The sequence below is a fragment of the Sapajus apella genome, unplaced genomic scaffold, assembly GCF_009761245.1.
Source record: "Sapajus apella isolate SASKATOON/1434 unplaced genomic scaffold, GSC_monkey_1.0 scaffold122, whole genome shotgun sequence".
NCBI classification, from domain to species: Eukaryota; Metazoa; Chordata; class Mammalia; order Primates; family Cebidae; genus Sapajus; species Sapajus apella.
In genome coordinates, this window is record NW_022437062.1 from 6,639,497 (window position 1) to 6,650,764 (window position 11,268).

The window sequence follows — 11,268 nt, forward strand, 5'->3', positions numbered from 1 at the left end:
GACTTACACCACTGTATTATAATCGGCAGTTCACGTGCCTCTTTCCTCTATTACTTTCACCATAAATGACCCAGGCCTGCTGTCATGAAAAGAGAATGACTTTTACAACCAAACACTGTTGTGTAACTTTAGTATATTACTGAGACTCAGTTTCCTCATTTATAAAATGGAGAAAATAACTGCCTACCTAATAAATTGTTGTCAAGATAAAATTAGATATAACTTTTAATGCACTTACCATAGTAAAAGCACATAAAGGCCCATTCAATTAAGCAAGTATTATTTGAGGACCTGTGGAATGCCAATCCTTATGATGGACACTGAGGATAAAGAAATACTAAAATGTCTCTCATGGAGCTAACGCACGAGAAATTTATTATATATATTAGTTTCTTTTTATTGCTTGAAATTCAAGAAAAACTAATGTATTGTTTTTGTTATACACAGCATCTCTATTCATTTTCATAAAAGCATTTCTACCTAAATATCCATACAAGTAGATTCATAGACAGTTGTCTGAAATGATACTACCTAAGGTTAACAATCAGAATGATAGTATTTATTTTTAAAATGTATCTTTGTAACGTAATGCCTTATATGAATTCTTGTAATCACATATATCATTTTTAAAAGGATATTTCCTACATTTTCTAAAGAACAAATGTGCCAAGATATAGTTAATTCTTCCTGGTAGGAATATAGATTGTTGTTTTCTTCTTTATACTTTTGGTATTTTTTACCTTTCAAAAATGATTTTTTTAAATTTTATATCAGACTCTAGATTCATAAGTAAATTTCTTTCCTTTTAATTTAGATTTTTTTTTTTTTTTTCCTGAAACCAAGTCTCACTCTTTCACCCAGGCTGGAATGCAGTGGCAACAGTCTCAGTTCACTGCAACCTCTGCCTCCCGAGTTCAAGCAATTCTTGTACTTCAGCCTCCCAAATGGCAGGGATTACACCACTACACCAAGCTAATTTTCATATTTTTAGTAGAGACAAGGTTTTACCATGTTGGCCAGGCTGGTCTTGAACTCCTGGCCTCAAGTGATCCGCCCACTTCGGCCTCCCAAAATGCTGGGATTATCGGTGACAACTACTGCACCCAGCCATAATTTAGACCTGTAAAGAGTTGTTCTTTTACATATGTTGTAAATCATATCCTTAAAATTACCTGAGACCACTTTACAAAGCGGAGAAGACTGTATTCTTTTGAATGCTCTTTATAAATGTAATCCACTTAAGTAAATAAAGAGCTAATGAATATGCTATGTTATACTTATACTGTTAAACGTTTATACATGAAGAATGAGAGATTATGGAAGGCTTCATATCAGACTATGTCTAATGGGGTCATTAAGATCAGGATTTTCAAACTAAGTGGATTTCCTTGTCCTTCTTGTCTAAAGCATAATTATTGAATGTTAGCATCGGCTTGCTGTGGTAAGTGACAAACTAGAATAATCCTGTTCTCACCCCTGAGTTAAGAATAATAATTTAAAATATACAACAGTTTCATAGCCATAATGTTTAGGAGGTTGTAGATAGAAATACCTGAGCTACCTGTTTAGGTGCTGTGGCAATACTTTTTTCATTTATTTGGGAAAAGTTTGGGAGAAAAGTTAGTACTCCTATCGATTCCTTAAAATAATTCAAGGAATCTACTGTTTCCTATAGAAATTCAGTATTCTTTGGGTTTTATATTATTAATATTACAGAAAGTGTTTTCTATTTGAGTGAAATACTGGCTGTAAAAATTTTAATTACTGTTATTTCCAATTTAGAGAACAGAAAGTAAATTTTTGTTCCCTTTACTTTTTAGAAATGTCTTCTTTCAATGCAAATTTGTAGTCACTGTTTTTTTTTTTTTTTTTTTTATAAAAAAAAAAGAGTTTTTTTTTTTTTTTTCTTTTCTTTTTTTTTTTTTTTGAGACAGAGTTTCACTCTTGTTGCCCAGACTGGAGTGCAGTGTTGTGATCTTGGCTCACTGCAACCTCTGCCTCCTGTGTTCAAATGGTTCTCCTGCCTCAGCCTCCCAGGTAGCTGAGGGCATGTGCCACTACACCCAACTAATTTTCTATTTTTAGTAGAAACAGGGTTTCACCATATTGGTCAGAATGTTCTTGAACTCCTGACCTCGGGTGATCCTCCCACATTGGCCTCCCAAAGAGATGGGATTACAGATGTGAGCCACCGTGCTTGGTCAGGAAGAAATTTTTTATAAAACTATATTCATGAAATGAAATAGTAATAGATAAAATCTTAGATTTAAAGAAAACTTAGACATTATTCATCTCATCCTACCTCCTTCTCAAGGCTGGGCCCTCTCCTTCAATGCAACCCTTGTGAATGGTTCTCCAGTCTCACCTTGAGCTCTTCTATTGCAGAGTTCTCTGCCTCAAAAGGAAACCTCATGGCCTTCCAGACAGCTCTAACATAAAAATACTCTCCTTTTCTAAGTCAAAATCTATTTCCATTCATTTATTTTCATTGGTGTTTTTCTCTCACTCCTAGAGCTGCAGTGAGTATATTCAACTGCTTTCCTGTCCAATGGCCCTTTAAACACCTGACCGCCAGTCATGTTTCCTGAGATAGCTTCTCATGCTGACTAAATCATCCCAGGCCCATTAGCAAGCCCTCAAATGGAAGAGCGTTCAGCCTTGAAAATCCTACATATCATCTGACTGTTCTCTAGTTTGTCAATGACCCTACTACAAAGTAGTGCCTACAGTTTTAAATGTTCCTCAAAAAAAAAAAAAAAAAAAAAGTGAAAGTTGTTCCAGTATCACAAATACAATTCTTGCAACTGTCACTTTAAATTATTAGAAAAACACATCTTAAATAGCCAGATGCTATCTTACTATCTCTTCACCTATCTTAAGTTTCAGTTTCCTGTTCATCATGCTTTTCTTCCTTTGCAAATTTGAAGGCCACTATTAAGTTTCTCTTGGTTGTGAGCACCTGAAACTGATTTTGTCTATCTTAAGCAAAAAGAGAAGCATATTGAATCTCATGAAATTCATGGGCAATTTCAGAAAATAAGAGAAAGAGGAGAAAGGCCAAGAGTTGGAAGAAGAGAAAGAGCCTTCCAGTGGCGTTTGCATGAGGCTCACAGGTATCTCCCTGATGTACTTCTCTTACTGTGACTTGACTCTTAGTCAATGCAATCCTTCATTCCAAAACTCCAGTTTTGGGAAGATATTCCATCTGGTCCACCTTGGATCAGATTTCCAGATCCCCAGTTTAACCAGTCATGGCCAGCAACAGAGTCATGTCTACAAGGACCCCATGCCTACTCTATATTGGGGTCATTCCCAGAGAAAATAATATAGATGTGAACAAGGCAGACATCCCCAATTTCTGTACTTCTAAAAGTAGTGTTCAGAAACATAGATATTAATCTATGTTTACTTTTATTTCTCCTTGTATTTTCCCCTTTGTTTAACCTCCACTAGGGCAGGTATCAGAATTGGTATTCATTGCATCAGGAGAGGTATGTGGTAAGGAGAAAAAGATAAACAGCCTGTGATTATTCCTGGATTTTGTTTCCCCAAATTCTAAACTCTTAGAATATAGGGAATTTCTTGAAGGATGTACAAAGGAGTGAGATTTACTGACATGAAGAGCCCTGAAGAACCCTGAAAAGAGAATTATCCCCCCAGGGCTGTTGGGAAAGGAAGGTGAGAGGCTTGTGGATCCTGGAAGGAGGACACCCAGGCTATACTTCCTGGCAGTGTCCCCAGAGAGGTCACATGACCTTGGAGCCCTGTGTGCTATACCTAGGAAAGAAAGAGCCACAGGAAATGTCAACAAAAGAATTCTATGTGAACACAGCCACAGATGACTACCACTGAGAGAGCTGGGAGAACAGAATTACTGAGTGCTACAGAGTAACCTGTGCAGTCTGATGCCTCAGTGACCAGAGGGTGCCTCTTCCCATGCCGTGGCACTATGTCAGTTCCCTGGAGGCTTGACGCAACTCTGGGGAGTGGTATAATCCTGAGAAAGACTGTGGTTAATTGTTCCACCTTTCCACAAAGAAAAGGCTTGAAATAGAAATGAACATGGTTTCTAAAAAATAAAGAGATAATTTTCATATACCTGTCTTTGTAGATGGAGATTCTTATCTGTAAGCCTTGAATGAAAATGACAGGAGCAAAATGAAAATTGAGTAGTTCTGCTTCCTTACGCTCTGTGAATTTGACCCATCTTTTTCAAGCAGCTGGATTTGTACATCATGCACTGATTGAAATGCTAAAAGCCCTCTTTTAAAAAAGCTGACTTAGCATTTTTTCAAAAACCCTTGTCATTAATGACCTTAGTTTTCCTGAAGCTGTTTCCCTGGGTCCATGTCATATCTATATCTATATATGTATATGTACATATATATATACACATGCACGCACACACACACATACACACACACACACATCTATCTCGTCTTAGACTATATACCTCTTCTGTGTGTTTCTTCCTTCTTAGATGCGATTCAAGCAGAAGCTCCCTACACAACTACTATGGAGTCTTCAGCTACATCTTCCTTTTGCTTTGTCATCTGCCAAGTCTGTGACTATGATATCCGAATTTTGTTTTTCTTAATAACTTCTGTTAAATTCCTGAATTTAGCTGATAGTGCTGTAATATGGCAGCTATTGATACATTCTAGCCAAAGATTAAAAAAAAAAAAAAAAAAAAAGCCAATAGCCAGAAACTGAGTCTGAGAGTTGACTGGCTTCGTTTCTGTAGGCTGCAGGGCTGTTACTTCCTACAGAGAAGTTGAGTGACATAATGAACAAAGCCCAGGGAGTCATGTGACCTGGATCTATTCTTGGCTGTGCCACTGACCATGTGTGACCTTGGGCAAGTCACTTTTTATCTCCCATCTCAGTTTTCTCCACTGTATAACTAGAAAAATATCTTGTCACATAACTAGAAAAAATCTGGGCACAAGAGTTACTGTTGCTCGTTGCTTGAAAAAACATTGTTGTTGTTGTTTTTTTTTAATCTACCACAGTTTTCCTTAAGACAATGTGGTATCATGGAGTTTCAGTTCTTCAAATAATCATGACAATTAGAATTAAATTATGTTTTTGGAGCTTAAAATTAGGACCAGCTGAAAATAAATCAGAAAGTGATCTTAACAAAAGGCCAGTACCTCCATTATGTGTGATATGTTTTATTCATATTTACTTGGGGTTGGATGGGTAGGAAAGAGGGAAAGCCCAGCTAGTCTCCTGTAAGTAGAAGGTAAAGGATGCTACAATAGAAATAGAAACAATGAGAGATGAGGACATTGGCAAACAAGGACAAGACTGATGCCAATTCTGTAGATGAAATCCATTTTCTGCAGAACCGTGGGCTTTTAAAAAATTATTTGCAAAGCTCTCCAAATACGAGCTAGGCTTAGAAAATTTTCTAAAGTGGCTGCTTTCATCTAAAAAGAGAAAGGATAATAATTTTAATGCCTAAAAAAGCAACTCTTGCTTTTCACTATATTCATACCCAGAATACTGAACTTTATTTATGGTTTATCCTGCTTTGAAAGTTTAAAATGTTTTAAAACAGGAATGTTCTCTGAGGCTTACTAGAGCACAGGCAGAAAATAGAAAGCAAGCCTAACAGGTAAATACTATCCAGATTTCATTGAGAGCCAGACCCTTAAGCAAACACATAAACCTCTATGGTCCTTGATTTCCTCATCTGCAGAAGTACAGTACCATTTACCTACTTCACAGAGGAACCAGCAGATTACATAACCAAAGGAAGGAATTTAAGTCTTCTGTATTAAGCCAAGAATGGACACAGAGAAAACATACAACTCATGCTCACTTGAGTCTTGCCCTTAGAAAAGACTTTGAGGACATTTTTCTCAGAATAGAATATCAACGAGCTACGTGGACTCCATAGTGTAATGGTGAGAAATCAGCTTTATTAGTACTCACAGGGCTGAGACCATAGGGATGTGCTTTTGGTTAGTGAAGAGATCAAAGCAGCAATACACACTTTGAAAATGGTAACAAAGGTTTTATTCACTGCCTCTTGGGGACTGAACACATTTAGACATAACAATGTTTGCCCAGTTGTAATTCTCACAGAGGAGAAAGACCATTAAATACTATGACAGCAATTCTTCCCAAATACTTTCTCCATTCTGGCTCAGCAACCCTTACAATAGCAAAGAGCAAAAAAATCTGCTCTTTGATACTTAGAGAAACTGCGAAGAGATTGAAAAGAGTTCTTGAAACTCTAAAGAAGAGATTTTAGAGAGCATGAGACAGTGTTACAATCACCTGTGTGCTGCTCAAAAGACGCTATTCATTCAACTTCATTTGCCCAAATATTAACACTTGGTAAACCAAGAGGTTTCCCAAAATTACTATAGTAAGTGAATCACCAGGGAGGGCTTCTCCTAATAAGTAGACAGTTCTCTTTCTCTTTGAAAGGTCCTTACTTTTCCTTCCCTATTTCACAGAAGACGTCACTAGAGAAAGCACCTAGGCCTAGATGAATGTGGATAGATACTCATGTGGGCAAAAAACAGAAAAACAGGGCAACTATGGCTAGAGCAGTGTTTAACAACAAGCACTGCTGTCTGATGGATTTCTAGACTACTGGTCTTCAGATCATATCATGTTCTCCAAGCTTCTCTAACAAAAACATGAATTAGAGCACTCCTACTGGAAAGCCTATGGCAGGGGTGTGAGGACTAGTGTCCTGGCAGCAGCATCCTAATGGTGTCTCCCACCCCACTTTGACAGCCTTATCTATCCTCCCAGTTAGCCTTCTGGCTGTGCCTGCTACTTCTCCATTAATGGCCAGATCCTGATGACAAACATGAACATTAAAGAGTCCTGGCTACCTCCAAAATATTTTCCCCAACAGCCTGTCACTTGGAAGACCACAGAAAAAAAATATTATTTAATTTGAAAGATGTTCATCATTAGCAGTGACCTATGACACTTTAGGAGAGGTAGGTAGAGTTCCAATAAGATGGAACATAAAACAAGTCAGTATTAAGGAAATGGGAGATGAGTTGGTTAAAGAAAAAAAGCTTAATTAGCAGTCTGCCTCCTAGAGAAGTGCATTACAGAGATCTTGGTCATTTCAGGGCAGTGGTGAGGTAAAGATGTCCACAAGGAGGATGAACTCTCTTCTCTCTCCCCCATCCTCAAACATGCAGTAAGGCAGTATTTGCTGAAAGCTTAGATAAACACAGAAATCCAGACAACTTTGGGAGATTTTTTACTCTTAGCTAGGGAACTTGAGAAATGCAAGTGAGAGGGAATGCTCCATTTCCCAGACCCTTGCTTTATAGGCTGACAAGGTAAAGAGGTTCATTTCCTTCTTTACATCTTCCCACTTTAGTAATTACTATTTTATAAAGCATAGAGTTGATGCTTTGTCAGCACTTCAGCACAGACACTAAATATAGGGATGCTTCAGTTCCTTCACAAGGCCAGCCTGTTGGTGCAAGCTTATGTTAGCTGCAGGTGAATACAATTCCCATAGTTTAGCATCTCTGCAAGATCAGGCAAATCAGATTAACAGCTGTAATTCTGTCAACACAGGCTGGGACCTGTTGAGAATTAAGCTGATTTTTAAGACAAAGGCCATGTATATCAAAATATAATGGGTACTATTAAAACCAGGTCCCAACAAGAGATTATGAATAACCCCTAAACATGGTCATATTACCAATAGTAGCATCACTACAAGGTATGAAATATCCATTATGAATTTTCACACTGATATAAAGTTGTAATAAGAAAACCATTAAAAGCAAGAACATCTAAAACACATCACAGCTTGGAATGGTGTGCATGAATCCAAAACTTTAACATAAAACTAGATTTCAAGGCATGGTATATGAGATGAGAGAAGCATTTCTCAATTTTCTATCAAGGATGTTTACCATCATCACATCAAGTTCCAGTCTGCCCCCACTCTTCCTCTGGGAACAGCTCTACCAATTTTATGTCGGGAAAGGGAGGATGACCAGGATATGAGACCTACCCTTAGAAAATCATAGGACCTATGGGACCCCATTCCCTTGGCCAAAGCATTTAGTCTAGGCAGGGTTAAGCCTGTGACAAAGGCTTCATCAATCACAGTCAGTGCATTGAACACTCAGTGAGAAAGAAGAAGCCTAGTACAGGCCTAGAGGCCTGGGAATTTTCTCTAAAGCTGCATATTTAATGTATCTCAACTAAGAATCCGCTAAGTACTTGTGAAGGCTGATGAGAGAAATGTGTGTCCAAACACAGGTGGCTTCAATAGCAGCACCTCTCTAAGATGTAGTGCTCTAAGGAACCTGAAGACTACCATACCCCGTTTGCACCAGTTCTGAGACCTAAAAAAGATAGAGAAAGACGCTGGAAAAAAGTGGATACTCTTTTGGGAAAGAAGACTGGCGTTTTTCATCCTTCTCAGCTAGTAGTATTAATAGCAGTTACCATAAATTCCCCACTTATAATGTACCAGAAACTACTGAGCATTTTACCTATATTATCTCATTTAGTCCTCACACCTTCTCCTAAGAGACAGTATTATCCCTATTTTACAGACGATAAATTAAAATTAAAGAGGCAAGCAACTTGCAAAAATCTGAGGTAGTTAGTGGCTGGTCAAAGATATGAAGCTACGTCTGACAGGTTTATGAGTTTAACCATTATAATATATTGTCTCGCAACTCCTCTCCATTGCTTTTCTCCATTGAAGCCACTGCTTCTTAGTTCCTGCAATATGTCTAACTATCCATTGGTCCTGCTCCTGGACTATAACAGAGTTGAGGAAAAGGAGGCTAGTGTCTAGATATCTGATCAAGACAAGCTGGGACCTCTTTGATTCATTGTGGAAGCAACATCTTCCACAATGACAGCTAATCTGGTATGCAATCTCAGTTTTACTGTTTTCCCTCCCAAAAAAGGGTTAATAAGTCTGCAATCCAAGAGATTTGCAGTAAGCCCTAGAAACAGCTGAGCAATGGCTGTTGAATCCCATTGGTGTGCCTATAAGATGCTACCTGGTGTAGACAACAGGATATAATTCTTTCTCCCAGAAATCTAGACCTCTCCAGCACACACACACACAAGATGGCATAGCAGATGATGACACATGTCCCATATGCAAACATGAATAGTAAACATGCCTCAGTACAGCTGGAGCCAGTGGCAGAAAGTCAGATTGTCTGCTACTCGACCTGATCTTCTTAAAGGATTGGGTCTGGACATTCACCACTCCATGACTGAAACACCGTATATATACCACAGGTTCAAACTCTGCATTCGGTCCATTCAGAATGTGTGAGTGCTAACATGGAACCCTCCAGCAGACAGCAAGCAGAAATTTGGATGATTAAAATAAAGGGTTTTGTTTGGCAATCTCAATTGCAAATGAGGATAAGGAAAATTCTCCCAACTCACACTCTGCTTCCAGCTGCTTGTCCTTGAGTTAAATGAGGGCTTGGCTCTGGCCTCACGGGGCAAGGGCACTGCTTGTTATTTGGTGGTGGGGGAGGGGGTTGAGGGATCGGTCAGCACTTACATGCCTTTGGAGAATCTGCCTTTACAGAACTTGAAGAGTTCTGATGGAGGAACAGAGATGCTGTGATAGTAGTGGCCTTGGAGGTGGTGGTAGTGGCGATGGTGATGATGATGAAGAAAACGGTGATGATAAGTCACCTATAAACGCAAGCACAAAGCAGCAACAGATACACTTCTAGTCATTGCCAACCATAGTAATGAAGCTGCTTCTGTTCTCGGTCCAGTCCCATTGTGGTGCTCCCCCTCTGCGCTAAACACATCCAGCTTCAAAAAAAACCGCTGTATCTCTCCCTCCCCCCGCCCTTCCGCCCTCCCGCCCTCCACCTTTCCTGTGCCAAGCTGGGAATGAGACTGCACTGGCGGGTTAAGGGGGCTGGGACCTGCGAGGTTCGACAGGAGTTCTGTAGTGAGGAGCGTTGGGATGACCCGGAGGGCCCACCAACGCACTTCGGAGCAGGGTGGTGTGGAAGCTGAGGAAACCACATAGAAGGGGAGGAAGATAAGCTGACGGGGTAAATAGACTTGATGCCTCATTCCAAGAACCCTGAAGCCGCGGGGGAAGGCGGGGCAGGGAGCCTTTGGTCGGGAAGAAAAGATACGGGCAGATGGCCAGCAGTACAGACAAGACTCTCTTTACCTGACCAGGTGCAACAGCCGTAGCGGCTGCAGCGAGGATGCCGCGCTCCAGTCCAGAGCGGGAGCCCGAAGCGGCCGCTGCGCCGACCTCCACCGAGGCCCCGCCCTCTCCCCGCCCCTAAGGCAACAGGCCCCGCCTTCCTAGCACGCGCCGGCCTGACAAGCTGTTTGGGGGAGGTGAGTAGTAAACTGATAGGCAGGGCTCAAGACCAGTGGAAACGTAAAGCGGCTGGAGAGGTGGGGCGGGAAGCAGTGGCGCCCAATCAGCTGCGGAGCCGCGCGGCCTGACTACAGAGCAGTCCTTTGGCGCTGTCTGCTCCGGGCTGCCGGATTGGAGGCGGTGGTCTAAGAAGGACAGCCAGGGCAACGGCTTGTTAGTCTCTCGCTTCTTGTCCCCAGCTTGCCTGTTTCCGAGCGCCTCAAGGCGCACGCTCTGGACCTGTTCAAATGAGGGAAGGGAACCGGTCTGTAACTCCCACAATCCCCGAGGTTCCCACTTCTCCAGATCCGGCGAGGCCGTTTCGCTCCAGTGGCCGGGTCTAACCCCTGGCCCCTGCACCCTGCCCTCAGCCTAGCCATTCTTGATGGTAAGTGCTAAAAGGAGCAAAGGAGGAGAACTCAAGAATCCACACGTAAGCCCAAACCCTGACATTAGTCTTTTCCCCTCGCATCTCCTGCCTACACTGCCTCCTAGTAGCTTTTTAACCAGAACTGCTGGATGGCGTGTAAGTTACTTTCACTGGTTGAAATAAACGCAAAATAGGTTTACGCTGAGATAAGGGTAAGGGCCTTGGCGATCTGAGAAAGAAAGACTGAGTCCGAATGTCAAGAGGCCTGGGCCTCACGAGGGAGCTTCTCTGCTTATTTGAACACCGCAGAGTTAAAGATCTTGTTACTGCTATTTCTGTGCTGGTGAATCAGTAGAGACCTTGATGCCAAAGTACTGTTTTGTCCCCAAGTGTCTAATCGTTACTGAAATGAACTACCTTCAAACTTTTTCTAAGAGGATTTGAGGTCTTAATGTCGTTGAGATTTGGAATGTGATTTGAGTGACACTGAGATCTTTTCCAAGTAGGCAAGGCAAGAAAGGGC

The 11,268-nt window shown here is 40.9% G+C and overlaps 1 protein-coding gene across 5 annotated transcripts in view; it reads right to left on the reverse strand.

Annotated features, from left to right (window-relative positions):
• The window catches only part of FMN1 (formin 1), a 419,120-nt gene extending 408,841 nt beyond the window's left edge, over window positions 1-10,279 (reverse strand). For 2 of the 5 annotated variants that reach the window (XM_032261251.1, XM_032261247.1), the window contains exons 1-2: window positions 10,178-10,279; window positions 9,542-9,678 (exon numbers count right to left, since the gene is read on the reverse strand). The gene's annotated coding sequence lies outside the window, so the exon portion shown is untranslated. The remainder of the gene's footprint in view (window positions 1-9,541; window positions 9,679-10,177) is intronic. The other 3 variants (XM_032261250.1, XM_032261249.1, XM_032261248.1) reach the window with 2 other exon arrangements.
• Between the last annotated feature and the right edge of the window lie 989 nt (window positions 10,280-11,268).